This window comes from Nicotiana tomentosiformis, chromosome 4 (genome assembly GCF_000390325.3).
Source record: "Nicotiana tomentosiformis chromosome 4, ASM39032v3, whole genome shotgun sequence".
Lineage (NCBI taxonomy): Eukaryota > Viridiplantae > Streptophyta > Magnoliopsida > Solanales > Solanaceae > Nicotiana > Nicotiana tomentosiformis.
In genome coordinates this window covers 70,345,473-70,364,410 of record NC_090815.1, presented here as the reverse complement: position 1 = coordinate 70,364,410, position 18,938 = coordinate 70,345,473, and the positions used below count along the sequence as shown (strand labels likewise).

Sequence of the window (18,938 nt, the reverse complement as noted above, 5' to 3'; positions counted from 1 at the left end):
ATCAAATAAAGCTATAAGAGGTCTTGAAACACAAAAAAGGGAGCTAGTACTCAAAATGACCTATCGGGTCGTCACATTCTCCACCTCTAAAAGAAATATTTGTCCTCGAATGGACATATAAATGTGCATGGACTGGTAAAAAGGTGTGGGTATCTACTCGTCATATCGAACTCGGACTCCTATGTAGCCTCCTCAATCGGCTGACCCCTCCAATGCACTTTTACAGAAGGAAAACTCTTAGATCTCAACTTCCGAACCTTCCGATCTAGAATAGCCACCGACTCTTCCTCATAGGTCAAATTCTCATCAAGTTGCACTGTGCTGAAGTCTAAAACATGTGACCTATCCTCATGGTACTTCCGAAGCATAGAAACATAAAATACCAGATGTACCCCTCCTAGGCTAGGAGGCAATACAAGCCTATAAGCAACCTCCCTAACTCTCTCCAAAATCTCAAATGGGCCAATAAACATCGGGCTCAACTTGCCTTTCTTCTCGAACTGCATCACGACCTTCATAGGCGACACTTGGAGAAGACCTTTCTCACCTTCTGGATGTTGCCTTTGTTCTTGTACAACGGTACCATCATGCTCTACATCCACTCATCCGGCATCCTCTTCGTCCAGAGAATAATACTGAACAGCCTAGTCAGCCACTACAAAACTGCTCTGCCCACACTCCTCCAAAATTCAGCCGAACTTTCGTATGGTCCGATCGCTCTACCCCTACTCATCATACGCATAGCCCCCACGACCTCATCAACCCTAATGCATCTATCTTACCCAAAGTCTCGGTGACTCACGGAATGTCCCAAAATACCTAACACTATATCCCTGTCTCCATCTTCATTCATAAGTCTATGAAAGTAAGTCTGCCATCTCCTCTTAATTTGTGCCTCTCCCATCAATACTCTGCCGTCCTCATCTCTGATGCACCTCACTTGGTCCAGATCCCGAGCCTTCCTATCTCTTGCCTTGGCCAATCGGAAGAGCTTTTTATCCCCGCCTTTGTCCGCCAGTTCCTCGTACAGACGAGCAAACGCAACAGTCTTAGCCTCTATGACCTCCAACTTCGCCTCCCTCCTAGCTACCTTATACTTCTCTAAGTTCGTTCTCCTCTCCTCCCCGTCTATGCTCCCTATTAACCTCAGGTACGCCGCCTTCTTCTCTTCTACTTTGCCTTGGACCACTTCATTCCACCACCAGTCGCCTTTGTGCCTGATAGTGTATCCTTTCAAGACCCCTAACACCTATTTTGCCACCTCCCTAATACAGTCTGCCATCGTCGCCTGGGTAAATCATGAAAGCTAAGGTGATTATCCCTGTGGAACAAAATATTAAGACAATTCAAAGTAAGTGGATGACTTCTTGCTAAAATATGGACAAAGGTGCCATGTCACGACCCAAAATTTCAACCACGGGTCGTGATGATGCCTAACATCCGCTTCCTAGGCAAGTCAATATTAGCTACACAATTATTCAATTTAATAATTTAAAATTAAAATATTAAGAAATAAGACTGAAATAGTTTGAAGTATATAATAAAAACAATAAACATCGTTGTCTAGTCTAATCCCATAAACTAGTGTCACAAGTACATGAGCTACTAGAATATTGCAAACAAAGTCTGAAATAAAGTATAACTGTCTGATACAAATTAAACAATATATAGATAGGAAGGGGACTTCAGGGTCTGCTAACGTTGTGCAGCTCTACTTCAAGTCTCCTGAAAAAATGGGTCCGAGAAATCTCCGCTACGCGTTGTTGGGACTAACATCGGGATTTGCACAGGAAGTGCAGAAGTGCAGTATGAGTACAACCGACCCCATGTACTCTGCATGTGCCAAGCTTAACCTTGACGAAGTATTGACGAGGCTATGGCAAGACACTCACTATAAACCTGTACGAATATAAGCAGAAAAAACAATAAGGATGTAGAGAAACAACTATTTAACATGATAACCGAAATAACAATAATGACAGAGAGCCCCAGAATATCATCACTTCTATGATTCAAAATACAATACGGTACCGGAAACCAACATCCAAGAATAACTACAATACAACCTCAGCGTTGCGGCGCTGTTACGGCGTGCAACCCGATCCACATATACGTATATATAATACTGTTACAGCGTGCAACCTGATCCACATGTATATAATACTATTACGGTGTGCAACCTGATCCACATATATATAATAATACTATTGCAGCGTGCAACTCGATCCACATATATAATAATAATAATAAGAACAACAACAACAATAATAATAATAATAATATTGTTGCGGTATGCAACCCGATCCAAATATATGTATATATAATACTAAGTCCCAAGTACGGCGTATCTCTCAAAGTAACATAAGAAGGGAACCAAAACGTTTAAATTTTCTAAGACAATCCAATAACATGGTAAAGTGAAATGGAAATCAAGCAAGGCGAATGAACAAGTAAAGACACGAGACCGGTAAAAGCATGTATCTAATAACATGTAAGAGCATACGACAAATAAAGGTGGACAATAAATGAAGGCATGAATACATGGTAACATTTATCAAATAAAGGCATGTAACAAGTGAATGCATGTATTTAACAAGTAATGACATGTAGCAAGTAAGGCGTGTAACAAGTAAGAGCATGGAATAAATAAAGACATGATATAACTGAAGACATGTAATTAAGTAGGTCACTCTGCATGCTTGAACATATGACAATGCATATACACTCGTCACCTTGCATATACGCCGTCCCCACACATAAATTACGTAGCAAATAGACCAATCAAGTCCTAATTCCCTCAAGTCAAGGTTAACCATGACAATTACCTCTTTCCGGAAACAAGTCCACATTCCAACACGACTTTCCCTTTGGAACAAGCCTCCAAACCAACCGAATGTAGTCAAATATTGTTCAAACACATCAAAGCAAGCTTTAGAAACTACCCTCGTACAATAAAGGTTCAATCTTTAACATAATTAAAATAGTTAACCCGGGTCCACGTGGTCGAAATTCGAGATTAAGACTAAATCCCGATTACCCATTTACCCCCGATCCCGGATATGTGATATTTTTGGAAATTTGATCTCAATTCGAGGTCTAAATCTCAATTTCACAAAATCTCTAAATTCTACCCACAATCCCAAATTTTTACTTTGTAATTTATAGATTTGATAATAAAATACATGAAAAAGTAATTGAAATTGATTGAAAACAAGTTAAAGTTTCTTACCTATGAATTTGGGAAGAAATTGCTATCCAAAAATCGCCTCTATGAAGTTCAGGGTTCAAAAATAGTGTAAAATGAGCTAAGTCCCGAAATTTCCAACCTTTACCCAGCTGCAGATGCGACCATCGCAAAAGCGAACTATTGATCGCATATGCGAGAAGTGTCCCAACCACTCTGTTATCGCAATTGCGACAAGACAACCGCTTTTCCGAAGTGCCCCTATCGCAAAAGAGAGTCTGCCTTTGCTTTTGCGAAGGCTGTCCAACCCAGTCTGAGTCACAAATACGACGCTTAAATCGCTAATGCGATGGCCTCCAGCTCGCAAATGCGACCACTGACTTTGCAATTGCGAAGCCCCCTAGCCATGCCAAAATATCGCAAATGCGATCCTGACATCGTAAATGCGATGCGAGGATCGCATTTGTGAACAGGTTCTTGCAATTGCGAGACCTGCAGTTCAGCAACACCAGAAAATGCCTCAGCAGTCCAAAATATTCCAAAACACATCAGAACTTATCCGAGCCCCCGGGATCCAACTCGAACATTCACACAAGTGTAATAATATCATAGAAACTCGTTTGCTAGCTCAAATCATCAAAGTAACATCAAATATCAAGAATCAATCAGCAAAATTCAAGATTTTCAACTTAAAATATCAATTTTTCAATTTTTCACATAATGCGCCTAAACGGTCTCCCGTAACACCACGACCCCAACCAAACATGTGTACTAGTCCAAAAATATCATACAAACCTTCAGAAATTGTCAAAACACCGATCCGAGGTCGTTTATCAAAAATGTTAAATGTGGTCAACTCTAGCCACATCAAAGGTCAAAAATCACATTTTCTTTAAACTCTCACATATAGACTTTTCGAAAAATGAAACGGACCAACGCACGCAAGTCATAAATTATCAAATAAAGCTATGAGAGGTCTTGAAACACAAAAAAGGGAGCTAGTACTCAAAACGACCTATCAGGTTGTCATATTCTCCACCTCTAAAAGAAATATTTATCCTCGAATGGACATATAAATGTACATGGACTGGTAAAAAGGTGTGGGTATCTACTCGTCAAATCGAACTCGGACTCCCACGTAGCCTCCTCAATCGGCTGACCCCTCCAATGCACTTTTATAGAAGGAAAACTCTTAGATCTCAACTTCCGAACCTTTTGGTCTAGAATAGCCACCGGCTCTTCCTCATAGGTCAAATTCTCATCAAGTTGCACTGTGCTGAAGTCTAAAACATGTGACCTATCCTCATGGTACTTCCGAAGCACGAAAACATAAAATACCGGATGTACCCCTCCTAGGCTAGGAGGCAATACAAGCCTATAAGAAACCTCCCTAACTCTCTCCAAAATCTCAAATGGGCCAATAAACATCGGGCTCAACTTGCCTTTCTTCTCGAACTGCATCACGACCTTCATAGGCGACACTCGGAGAAGACCCTTCTCACCTTCTATGTAAGCCATATCTCGAACCTTCCAGTTCACATAACTCTTTTGCCTGGACTAAGCTGTACGACGTCCATCCTGAATCACTTTCACCCTTTCCAGTGCTTCATGAACCAAATCTGTGCCCAACAATCTGGCCTCACCAGGCTCAAACAAGCCTACCGGAGAACGACACTGCCTCCAATATAAGGCCTTGTACGAAGCCATGTGGATGCTCGACTGATAGCTATTATTGTAGGCGAGCTCTTCTAGAGGTAAAAGCTGGTCCCACCGACCCTCGAATCCATAGAGAATGGCCGCAACATGTCCTCAAAAATTTGAATAGTAAGCTCAGGCTGTTCGTCCGTCTGAGGATGAAATGAGGTACTTAGATCGAGCCCCGTGCCCAACTCACGCTGCACAACTCTCCAAAAGTGTGAAGTGGATTGCGTGCCTCCGGTCAGAAATGATGGAAATGGGCACACTGTGCAGATAGATAATCTCCTGGATGTAAATCTGAGCCAACCGCTTTAAAGAATAGGAAGTCATCACTGGAATGAAGTGGGCGGACTTAGTCAACCGGTCCACAATAACCCAAAAAATGTGGTATTTCCTCAAGGTCCTTGGTAAGCCTACCACAAAGTCCATAGTGATGCGCTCTCACTTCCACTCCGGTATCTCCGATCTCTGAGTCAACCCACCCAATTTCTGATGTTCATACTTCACCTGTTGACAATTCAAACACCAAGAGACACGACCAACAATATCTTTCTTTTTCTTTCGCCACCAATATTGTTGCTTCAAGTCACGGTACATCTTCGTGGCACTTGGGTGGATGGAATACCGTGAAGTATGAGCCTCCTCAAGGATCAACTATCTCAACCCATCGACAGTTGGAACACAAATTCGGCCCTGAAGCCGCATGACACCATCATCTCCAATTATAACCTTTTTGGCACCACCCTGGTGCATCGTGTCTTTGAACACCAACAAGTGAGGATTCCTCAAACCGGAGAGCCTTGATACACTCCAAAAGGATGACTGTGCCACAACACAAGCAAGAACCCTACTCGTCTATGAAATATCCAAACTCATGAACCTGTTGGCCAAAGCCTGAACATCCATGGCTAATGGCCTCTCTACGGCCGGTAAAAATGCCAAACTGCCCATGGTCTCCGCCTTCCTACTCAAGGCATCGACCACCATATTGGCCTTCCCGGATGATATAATATGGTGATATCATAGTCTTTCAGCAACTCTAACCATCTCTGATGCCTCAAATTAAGGTCCTTCTGCTTGAATAGGTACTGGAGACTCTGATGGTCGGTATAGACCTCACATAGGATGCCGTAAATATAGTGCCTCTAAATCTTGAGCCCGTGAACAATGATTTCCAACTCTAAATCATGCACAGGGTAATTCTTCTCATGGACCTTCAGCTGGCGAGACGTGTATGCAATCACACTACTATCCTACATCAATACAGCGCCAAGACCAATATGTGATGCATCACAATACACAATATAAGATCCCGAACTTGTATGCAATATCAATACTGGGGCTGTAGTCAAGGTAGTCTTGAGCTTCTAAAAGTTCGCCTCACACTCGTTGGACCATCTGAAAAGAGAACCCTTATGGGTTAACTTGGTCAATGGGGTTGAGATAAATGAAAACCCCTACACGAACAGGCGATAGTAACCCGCCAAACCTAGGAAGATCCAAATCTCTGTAGCTAAAGTAGGTTTAGCCAGTTCTGAACTACCTCAATCTTATTAGGATCCGCCATTATACTCTTGAAACATAAACATGACCCAAAAAGGCAACTAAGTCTAACAAGAACTCACCTTCAAAAATTTGGCATATAACTGACGATCCTTCAAAGTCTGAAGTACAATCTATAGGTGCTGCTCATACTCCTCTCTACTACGAGAGTAAACCAGAATGTCATCAATGAAAACAATTACGAAGGAATACAAATAAGTCTTGAACACTCTGTTCATCAAATCCATGAAGGCTGCTGGAGCATTAGTCAAGCCAAATGACATCACCAAGAACTTGTAATGACCATATCGACTCCTAAAAGCTGTCTTAGGGACATCCGATGCCCTAATCTTCACCTAATGGTAGTCTGATTTCAAATCAATCTTGGAAAACACCTTGGCACCTTGAAACTGGTCAAATACATCATCAATCCTAAGAAACAAATACTTGTTCTTGATAGTGACCTTATTCAATTGTCGATAATTTATGCACGTCCTTATCGATCTGTCCTTTTTCTTAACAAACAACACCGACACACCCCAAGGTGAAACACTATGTCTAATGAATCCCTTGTCAAGAAAATCCTTCACTTGATTCTCAATTCTTTCAACTCAACTAGAGTGGTACGATGGAATAGAAATCGATTGAGTGCCCAGAACCAAATCAATGCAAAAGTCGATATCTCTCTCAGGTGGCATACCCGACAAATCTGTAGGAAACACCTCTGGGAACTTCACAACTCATATCGAATCCATAGAAGGAACTTCACACTAGAATCACTGATATAAGCCAGATACGCCAAATACCCCTTCTCGATCGTATGTCGAGCCTTAAAACATGAAACCACCCTAGTAGTGGAGTGACCGAGAGTCCCTTTCCACTATAATCTAGGAAACACCGTCATAGCTAAAGTCACAGTCTTGGCATGACAATCCAAGATAGTATGATACAGTGACAACCAATCCACACCAAGAATAACCTCAAAATCCATCATATCTAACAAAAGAAGATCAACTACAATATCAAAACCATTAATAGTGACAACACATGATCTGTATGCCCGATCAACTACTATAGAATATCCAACCGGTGTAGACACAGAAACAAGAGTATCAAAATAATCACGAGGCATACTCAAATGCAAAATAAAATATGAAGACACATAAGAATATGTAGAACTCGGATTAAACAACACGAAAGCATCTCTATGATAGACTGAGATAATACCTGTAATAACAGCATTGGTCGATTCAGCCTCAGGTCTAGTTAGAAATGCATAATAAAGGGGTTGAGCCCCACCAACGCGTCCTCCACCTCTGGGATGAACTCTTACTGACTGACCTCCACCTATAATTAGTTGACCACCACCTCGGGCTACCTGACCCCTACCTCTAACTGGCTGAGCGGGTGGTGGAGCAACCAGTGCTAGAATCATGGCACGAGTACCCTGTTGTGGCATACTGCTCTGAAATTTGGGATAATACTTTATGATGTGACATGTATCTCCACACTCAAAGCATCCTCTCAGCCGGCATGGCTGCTAAATCAGAGACTGACGCTGCTGACCCGAATAACTACTGTGATAGCTCTGAATAAGGTTGTCCAACGGGACGGGACGTCCCGACTCATCCCGGTCCCGTCCTGCATCCCGTCCCATCCCACTTAATTTTAAACGGGATGGGCCCATGTTAAACGGAACACGAGATGGGACGGGATGGCCATTTCGTCCCGTTTATCCTGTCCCATTTCGTCCCGTCCTGTCCCGTTTTTCCCGTCCCGTCCCATTCCGCGTCCCTTTTTTTTGAATTATAGCCGTTGGGCAACGGCTATAATTGCAAAAATAGCCTTTTCCAATGGCTAAAAACGGCCATATTTGGCCCCCACTCCCCCAAAACACCCCTACCCCCCCAAAACATTTAATATAATCCCTAAGTTTATTAAATTATACCTTGGCCCTATTTTCTAATATAAATACCCCTATTCTTCTTCATTTTTTTCCACAAAAATAAATCATTCTCTCTCAAATCTCTTACATTCTATCTATATTATTCTCTCAATTTTCTTGCAATCAAGTGATAAGTTTCAAGCATTTGGACAAATTTTTGGAGCAACTTTCAAGCTTCAAATTAATTCGTCAAGTATTTGGAGCAATATTTTGGGCAATTTCTTCAAGTTTCAAAAGATGTTTTTACTAGGTAGAATTCTACTTATGAAATACTTAAAGTTGCTTATGATTATCGGGTGCCTATACAAAAGGTATTTAATATGCATAATGGTATCCCCGCTGATCAAATTGTTGATTCTGATTGGGATCAGATCAAAGAGCTTACTAATTTTTTAGAAAGTTTTTATTATGCTACAAAATAATTTTCTGGTATATATTATCCTACTATTACACATATATTATGGTATATTTGTGGAATTTCTATTGTATTTGGTAAGTATAAAACTAATCCAACTTATGCATCGGCCATTAATGAAATGATTGCAAAATTTAAAAAGTATTTTTTTCTTATTCCCCAAGTTTATTTAATTTCTACTATACTTAACCCATCTTTAAAATTAAGAGGTGCAAAGGGACTTGTTCGTAAAATTTATGAGAATTTAGCAATTCAAGAAAATGAACAACCATCTCTCGAAGAATGCCAAGCTAACATATATTCTTGTGTTAGATCAATGTTTGATAAATATAAATCTATGGAAACAACATGTGGTAAAACTTCTCCTTCTACTTCTAAGTCTAGAGTAGAAGTTCTATGGGAAGATATGGATGATATAACAGGTTTTGATTCCTCTATTGATGATAAACTTGATTCTTATCTTAATCAAGAATTGGAAAGCATTAAAGACGAAGAAGGCAACGAATAACCTTTGGCATGGTGGAGGGAGCGTGGCAAGGCTTTTCCAACACTTTCAATAATGGCCCGAGATATCCTTGCTATTCAAGCATCATCAGTAGCATTAGAGAGTACTTTTAGCGCGGCAAGATTTCAAATCGGAGATCATAGACATTCATTAGCGGAGGACAGCCTAGAGATTTCCGTATTATTCAGAGATTGGATTAATTCAGAAAGAAGAAATCTTGGTTTTGAAAAATTAACCACTAGGGAAGAAGAAGAATACAATGAGATACTTAGCACTGGGAGCGATAACGGCATGGAACTCATGGAACATCAATCAATATTGCCAATTCCAAAACAATGTCCGAGAAAAATTATAGATAAGTTACAACGAAGTTATATAGGAGCTTACAAATATTAGTATGATAATTTGTAATTGGCTACTAAGAGGCCTAGTTCAAACAGAACCCTTCTTAGAAGGTGGCTGCGTAGATTAGGTACTCTTCAAAAGAATTATATTTGTATGTGAGATTTGAAAGTTCTATTAATAAAATAAAAGGCTCTAAGCGTTGAATTTGTTTTATGAATTGTCTTACACTCTTACTTAGTTACTTAATGGCTTGAAATTATATTAAATAAATTATAACTCTATTATAAATTTATAATTACTAGAATATTTCATTACAAGTCTTTTATTTTAATATTTTATAATTCTTTACTTAGTTTTTTAATTTTTGTTTAATTTTTAAGTTTATTAAATAAGTCAAAAAACTAGATGTTGCAAACTTTAAAAATTTAGTCATTGTCAAAATAATATCCGTTGCCTAACTCAATGCTTAAATATTTTTTTTTAAAAACGGCACTTTTTAAGCTAGATTTATGCTTATGTTCGGGTAGACTTAGACCTACATCATGCCTTAACTGTGCTACTTGAATTAAACTTGCTTGTTGATTACCTGAAATTAAACTGAGATTTAGATTAGAATTTATGCTTTGACCAAGCCTCTTTACCTTGAGCTTTGGAGGGATATGTAATTGTCAGTAATAATTATGTTTTCTTTTGCACTCTGATTCTCGTGTTGTGTTTACATTATTAGTGGTTTTGTCTTCTTGACCCCACGTATGTTTATGGGTGAGAAAGTTTCTCTATTCCTAAGGATCGGGTCGTATGCCTCGGCAGTGCTATGAAGTAGCATTATGGATCGGGTCGTACGACCTCGACAATATTATGAGATGCATCCACGGATCGGACCGTACAACCTCGGCAGTGTAAACTATTATTATGGATCGCGCCGTACGACCTCTGTAGAATTTATGCGTAATATTCGATAGGAGTCAGAGTACACATGAGCTTTTCCTAACTTGCGATTTGACATGGTCTTGATTATCTTTGTTCGTTCGAGATAGCATATGATATTTGATGATTTCATAACTATTTTTATGTTAAAACTTATGTTATTTATTTGATATGTTTCATTGCTACTTGTTGGGCTTCATACCTGTCTACTTTTATATACTTGTTATTGGACCACTAGTAAGTGTCGATGTCAACCCCTCGTCACTACTTCATCGAGGTTAGACTAGATACTTACTGGGTACGCATTGATTTACATACTCATACTACACTTCTGAACTAATTGTGCATGTACTTCAGGCGGTTACTCGGATGCGTAGACACACTATTTGGAGATTTGGTGGTGAGTTTCTTTCCATCCTTCGATCCGCAACACATCTCTTTCCCCTATGTTTATTTTGTTCTTTCTATTTTCATTCCAGACAGTAGTTATAATGATTGTGTATATTCTTCTAGATGCTCATGTACTGTGTAACACCAGATTTTGGGGATTTCTAGTAGATGATTATGGTTGTACCTAATATTATCATCATTTCACTTTATATTTGTTTCATACTCTGTGACTTAGTAAGAATGAAAGTATTTTACCATGCATTCTAAACTTAATTCCACTTTCTTAATGAAATTCCTGATTTTAAAAGTTTTATGAACGGGTAATTGTGTAGGTGGTTTACCGTAGGCTTGCCTAACGTCAGTGTTGGGCGCTATAACGGCCTATGATGAGAATTGAATCGTGATAAGGAGCGTATTAAAGCTAAGATCATTGGCTTTTAAGAAACCTATGGGGGACAACTACCAGTCAACTTCTTGCAATTGATCCAAATGTCATAAAATCAGGATGCATTCTCAATAAAAATTAGCAACTGCAACTCATTGACAAGGCCCCTGGAGTGTGATGGTTTCAATAGTTTTTTTTTATAAAAAGACTTGGCCTATCATAGGGGATGACATTACAACAACTATTTTGAAATTCTTCAGAACTACAAATTTATGTAAGGAAATTAACTGCACTGAGGTGATATTTATTCCAAAAGTTAAAAATCCTTTTCACAGTCATAAATTTTAGACCTATTTCATGTTGTATAGTGTTGTATAAGATAATATCCAAAATGTTGACTTTGAGAATGCACTATATACTTGATAATCTTGTAGACAACAACCAAGGTGCTTTTGTTCCAGAAAAGATCACAGATAACATCATCCTTAGCCATGGGTTGGTAAAGGGGTATGAGAAGGAAGAATATATCATCCGGGTATATGATAAAAACAAATATGCAGAAGGCCTATGTCTCGGTGGATTGACCATTTTTAGCCCAAGTTTTAATCAGTCTCATTTTTCCTGATAGTTATGTGAAATGGATACTGGATTGTATAAAGACCTAGTTCTATTCTTTCATGATAAATGGTAGGCCAACTACTGTATTTGTTGCAAAACAAAGGCCTATACAGGGTGATCCCTTGTCCCCATTTATGTTAGTATTGGTGATGGAGTAATTTAGTAGACTATTGAAAATATTAGTGCATGTGAAGAATTTTAAGTTCCGTCGAAAATGTGCAAAGTTGAAAATTATACAATTGAGATTCGCTGATGATTTGATACTATTTGTAAATGGAATAAGAAATTTTTAAGGCTTTATATGATTGTTTCCTCAAGTTCTCTGAATCTTAAGGTCTTATTGCTAATCCCACCAACAACTCAATATACTTTGGGCGGTAAGTATTGTGAATCAACAATAAATCATCAATATCTTAGGTTTCACAATGAAAATCTTCATATTAGATATTTTGGAGTTCCTTTAAGCTATAAGAGATTGCTTATAGTACAATGTCAACCTTTATTGGAGAGGATGCTCGGGAGAGTCACTACATGGACAACTAAATTTCTATCATATGCTGGTAGGGTGCAACTTATCAAGTGTGTGCTATTCTTTATCCAAACTTTTTGATCTCAAGTGTTCATATTACCCAAGAAAATTGTTGAGCTTATAGAGGCTATACATAAAAGATATATATGGAGAAGGAACACAGAGGTTATAAGGAAAGCCCTAATTGCTTGGGACAAGTTATATTATCCATGTCAGCATAAGAATTAAATATAATTAATATATTAGTGTGAAATAGAGCAACAAGCTAATGTGAAATTTGTATATGAAAAAAGATAAACTTATGGTGAAATGGGTGCATACTTATTAAATCAAAGGAAGATCAATATTGGAAGCTAGTTTCAAACAAGCTTCATGGGTCCTTCAAAAATAATGAGTGCAAAGAAGGTTTTTGAAGAAGCAGGGGTAACCATCAATGACCTACTGACTATGAATAGGTTTTCTATTAGAAAAATGTACCAGAAATTGCAAGGGGTCTTCCAAAAGATTAACTAAAAGAGGTTAGTTTGTAATAACAATGGAGCACTAAATTGGATATTCATTGTAGGACTTGTTGCACATGGTAAGTTGTATAAAAAGAATAGGATACTAAAATAGAGCATAACTACTAATCATATTTGCCCATTATGCTCTATAGGGGATGAAACAATCTCTCATCTATTCTTTGTATGTGAGTTTGTTGCTTCAATTTGTATAAAGATACTATAATGGCAAGTATAACGACCCGATCAGTCATTTTGTATATTTGAGCCCCCTTTCCCTATTTGATGCTTCCCATAGGTATATTTGTTATTGTGTGACTTGCGTGGGTAGTTGGTTTGGTTGAGGGGATATTTTATATTGAATTGGAACACTTAGTTTCTAGTTTGGAAGCTTAAGTTGGAAGTATTGACCAAGTTTAACTTTTGTGTATTTGACCTCGGATCGGAGTCTGATAGTTCTGTTAGGTCTGAATGGTGATTATGGACTTAGGTGTATGTCTGGATTTGGATTCGAAGGTTCCTAGGTTGAATTGGCTCTAATTGGCGAAAGTTGACAATTTGAATGTTTAGAAATTCATAGGTTAGACCCATAGTTGACTTTGTAGTTATCGATGTCCGTTTGGAATTCTGAACCTTGGAATAGATTTGTATGGTAATTTATGACTTGTGTGTAAAATTTAAGATCATTTTGAGTTGTTTAGGCATGTACGACGTTAGTTTGGAATTTGAAATTTTTTGATTTGTTTATTAAGCTTGAATTGAGGTGCAATTCGTGAATTTGATATTATTTAGTGTGCTTTGAGACCTCAAGTAGGTCCGTGTTATATTTTGGGATTACTTTGTATGATTGGACGGGGTCATGAGGGCCTCGGGTGTGTTTCGGGGTGGTTTCAGCCCATTTCCACTTGTTTTGGATTAGTTGTCTTCTGGTGTTCTGGTGTTCATCACGATCGCGAAAGTGTTTATCGCAATCACGGAGAGTATTTTAGTGGCAGGTGATGTTTTCTCTTCGCTTTTGTGATCGGTGTGTCGTGTTCATGGAGCACGGAGGGCAGTAGCCTCTGCAATCCCGTCCTGGACATCGCATTCGCGTTGAAGGGAAGCCCGGAGAGGGTCGTCAGGCTCTTAGCCTTCGCGTTCACATGTGAGGGAACACGTTCAGGTAGGCTCAGCTGTGGAAGTCATCGCGTTTGTGACCAGGTCCTTGCATTCGCGTAGAAGGGACAACAACTGGGTAGAGTTTGGCATTCGTGATCGCGAAGGTGGCCTCGCGATCGCGAAGTGTATATCTGGGAAGATTCATTATATACTCTATTTCGAGGGTTTGAGTTATTTTATCACATTTTGAGGTTTGGAGCTTGGATTTGGCGATTTTGGAGGAGAATTTCATGATTTGGATTTTGGTAAGTGTTTTTTAATCGGATTTGGTTATTATTCATGATTCCAACCTTGATTTAGCATTTGAATGATAAATCTAATTGAAGAAAATTAGGGATTTTGGTAAAACCATTTCTAAATTAAAAATGGGGATTTGAACCCCGATTTGTAGTCGGATTTAGATGAATTTTGTATTGTTGGTCTTGTACTGGAATGGCTATTTGGAATTTGTGAGTTTTGTCGGGTTCTGGGGTGTGAGTCTGGGGTTGACCTTTTGGGTTGACTTTGCATACTTGAATCAAGATCATAGCTTTATTGTTTGGGGTTATTTTCTATGACTTTTATTGATATTATTATGTTATTTCGTCTAGATTCGAGCCGTCCGGAGGTTGATTCATGCGGGAAAGGAATTTTAGAGTACTGATTTAGCTTGTTTGAGGTAAGTATCTTGCCTAATCTTGTGTGGGAGAAATATACCTTAGGATTTAGCCTTAAATTACTTATTCGTGTTATGTGAAAAGTGACGTATGCATGTGGTGACGAGCGTGTACATAAGTGATATGTGTGATTTATGACCGGATTAGTTAATAGGCTATTAATATGCCTTAATTTGATAACGGACTTTATATGAAACATGTTTAATCCACTTTGTGACTACATGATCATGATCACTACATTGAATTAGCCATAGTCATACTTTATTTGTTGAACACCCCTCCGCACTAAATGTTATTGTTATATCCTTGTGCACTTTATTGATAAGTTGCGAGCTTATATCTTGATAAAAATTTGGCATTGTTGTTTTTGTGATATTGTGACACATGTGGACATGTTGGGCAGATTGATTGGGGGTGTCAGATGAGGTCTTTGCCGTGCGATCATGTCTATTATTGTGGGTATAGGGCGAAATAAGAGTGCCGTTATCTCGGGTCACGTGGTGAAATAAGGGGCGATATGCGCATGTGGAGAATAAGGGAGGTATTTCATAGTTATGTGCACATGCGGCGAAATAAAGGTGGCATTATTGATGATATTATGTGATATTTCAGGGTGTCTTTCTTGATGTTGTTTTTGTGTTGAGACTGGGTTGATATTTTAATCAATATACCTGTTTTCTTAAAGTTTTTGTCTTGCACTTCTATGAATTATTGGTTGTACTTGACATGCTATCACATGCCCCACTCCTATTTGATGTGTTGTTGAAAAGATGGGTTTTACTACATCAAGTTGTTATCACACGTTCTAAAGAGATTATTGTTGTTATTTTCAATTATACATTCTATTGTCAGTTTCTTTTATATATATATTGTACAAGCTATTGGATTAGTGCTTATCACATGACTTGAACCTCGTCACTACTCCACCGAGGTTAGTTTTGATACTTACTGGGTATCGACTGTGGTGTACTCATACTACGCTTATGCATATTGTTTTGTAGATCCAGGTACGTCGTATCGGGCTAATCGATAGGGAAGCATTATGCTTGTTGGAGACTTCAAGGTATCCCTGCATATTCCGTTCGCAGGCCTCGGAGTCACCGTCCTTACCCTTTTTCTATTGTTTGTGTATTTCAAACAGTATTTAGAGAAACTCTCATGTATTCAGTTAGAGCTCGTACTCTCTACTACCTAGTTATAGGGATATGTTTGTGATTATCCTCGTTTTAGTTTGTACCACCTTTTATTTCCGTATTTATGTTAAACTCTGCTTTATTCTATCATGTTTTACTAATTTAAATATTCATAAGTGATCTACTTACCTAGTTTTAGAGATTATGGGCTATCGCAACTCTTATGGAGGGATTCGGGTCGTGACAGCAAGGAATCAACATGTTAGTGAAAGGATGGAAAGAGGAATTATAGTGGCTGGAAACTAATTGTCACGAACCAAAATCATACCTCAAGGTTGTGATGATGCCTAGCCAAACTTGCTGTCACACCTCCTTTTTCCGAAAAATAGAGGAGTTTTTTCAATTAAAGTGATATTGTTCAAAATGGGATTATTTATTTAATAAGAGTCTCCACTTGGAATATTTATTATGGTGTCCCAAATTACCAGTTTATTATAAAATCCCAAATCGAGAAAATTTATTTTATTTATGGTCCGCAAACACAGAAGACCAGGTAAGAAATTTTATTAACCCGGGAGAAGGTTTGAGGCACTCCCGAGTTCCGTGATTTTAGCACGGTTGCTTAACAATTAATAATTGGCTTAATTATCTGAATTAATATATGTTTAAAACCTATTGTGCATTTTATCTTTCACCGATTTTAATTAAATCTTTAACCGCTTTTAGTATTTATGGAGTTATTTTTGGAACAAGTTATGATGTTGTACACTTGTCATTCTGGTACACATTGCAAGCCGCGCCACGTGAAACGCACCCGCGATTTACAATATGTTTATTATTATTATTATTATTATTTAAAGGTGTGTTCAAGTCGCATGAAACGCGCACTCGAATTGGGGTTTATGTATCGTGATTATGCCACGAGAACCGTACCCATAGTCATGATGCTTTACTATTAATCATGCCTAAAGCAAGCTACGATGTTCAAAATTGTTTAATACCTAAGTTTGAGATGAAGGTCATCAGTTATGGATTCATTTTGGATAGAGTACATGTAATCTTATTAAGGAATCTCGCGTGAGTCCGTTGGGGTGATTTAAAGGAGATGATTAAATACTCTTATTAAGGTCTTCAACTGATCCAAGTGAATAGAGTAGGCCTAAGGCAAATGACCAATATCGTGAGACCTAAATTGGAATTATATTCCAAAGACGAAATCATAGAGTCCTTGACACTTTTCAATTTATAAATAAAACGGGCTCCAAAGCCTCCTCAGGGTCTGGCCAATTGCATCTACAGCAAATTGGCCTGACTTCAAAACAAACCGTAACAACAGTCATTACCACCATTTAACATGCCTAGTTGCAGAGTAGCCAAATACAAGAATGAATTTGTCTAAAGCCTGATTAGAGCTAACACCATTTTAGTGAGTCATTCTTCCATAGAATCAATCTCCTAAATCTCACTCCACTTGCCAGATTCTTGCTTTACATGTTCCTGATGCAATCATAATCTATTCTAATTTATACAAACGAGTTGTTGTAGACTGATTCCATGACCCTAATTCAAATCATACTCACTATCACTATTCAACATGCTGTAAATTTCATAATAACATTTGTCTCTAATCAGACCATTGAGTGCAATTAAATCAAACTTGGATTCAACTTTTATGAAGGTTATACATACTAATATGCAGATCTAACTCATTTCAATCATAGACTAAGCTTATACAAAGATCATTTTAGCTTAAAATCAATTAGCTATACCTTGACTAAATCTACAGTAACATAGTCAATAATCACAGCTAAACATAATTCATATATCAAGAGAGAAAGCAAGTATGGACAGATTAAAGGACCACACACCCTTAATACACGAAATCTGGACATAAATACAACAAGAACAAATCATATCTTCAATTCCATATTCAATAGAGATCCTAGATGAAGGATTACATACCTAGCAACAAGGAAACATAAGAAAATGACCAAGTAAAGGTCAAATTTGAGGGCAAACAGAACTTGGTTAGACAGGAGAACTAAAGCAGTAATCAACAACAAATGAACTCCAACTTCAACAGCTTCTAAACCCAAAAAATATTCCCCAAAAGCTTGCTTTCAGATCTCTTTTCTAAGTGTTCTCTTTTTTTTTTGTGTTTTGTTTTTGAAATTAGGATTGCTAAATCTAAGAGTAAATACTTCAAAGTGTATAAAAAAAAAGGATGAAGTCCTCTCAATCCAGTCTTGTGTGGTGAAGTGAAAAAGAAGAGTGTATTCAATGTATGCAAAATGTGTGTGTGTTCTCTAAAGGAATGCCGAGATAAAGATGCCTAAAAATGAGAGTGTAAATGAGTTTTTATGCAGAAAATGAGAGCTTCTTTTGAGAATCTGTCAGTCCCTAAAAAATAGGAAAATAACATCTTTTAAAACTGAATTGGACAACTGTCCTATTCAGATTATTTTTTTTTCTTTTAACAGCCCCTTTAACTTCTGAATTTACCCCTTTTCACCCCAAATTTGACCTAATTCCTTTGTCATATTGCATTTTAACCCCTTCTACTCTATTCTAGAACCTTCTTAACACCTAAACAGAAAGATTAAGTGATTTTCTTATTTCTTTTAGCCCCTTAGACTTCTGTTAATTACATACAACTATAATTAGGAATTCAAAACGTATCAGGAAGTCCAACACAGAGCAAACCATATGCAAAACCAAATAATTTAACAAATAAATCCTAATTTAAATATGCGACTAACTAATTCAGGATCAATTAGCTTACAAACTAACTATCATGCAGTTAAACTATTAAGCTAATCATGCAAAACATACAATTAAACAGATAATATGCAAAACGTCTAACTAAATTGAACTAAGAGAAAGAAAATGCAAAACATGGATTCATTGAAATTAACAAGGAAACAAATAATCTTAAACAAAAGAAAAGGTCGAAAAGTTACCGATTGATGCCGTATAGGCACTGGTCAGAAGGAAACTGGTGGTCGACC

The 18,938-nt window shown here is 38.0% G+C and overlaps 1 long non-coding RNA gene across 1 annotated transcript; it reads right to left on the bottom strand.

The window, feature by feature from the left end:
* Positions 1–1,513: 1,513 nt before the first annotated feature.
* LOC138910642 (uncharacterized) lies at positions 1,514–18,323 on the bottom strand. Its single transcript, XR_011415779.1, has 2 exons — positions 17,893–18,323; positions 1,514–1,899 (listed from the first exon to the last, which is right to left on the bottom strand). It is a non-coding gene; the product is annotated as an uncharacterized lncRNA (long non-coding RNA).
* Positions 18,324–18,938: the final 615 nt, after the last annotated feature.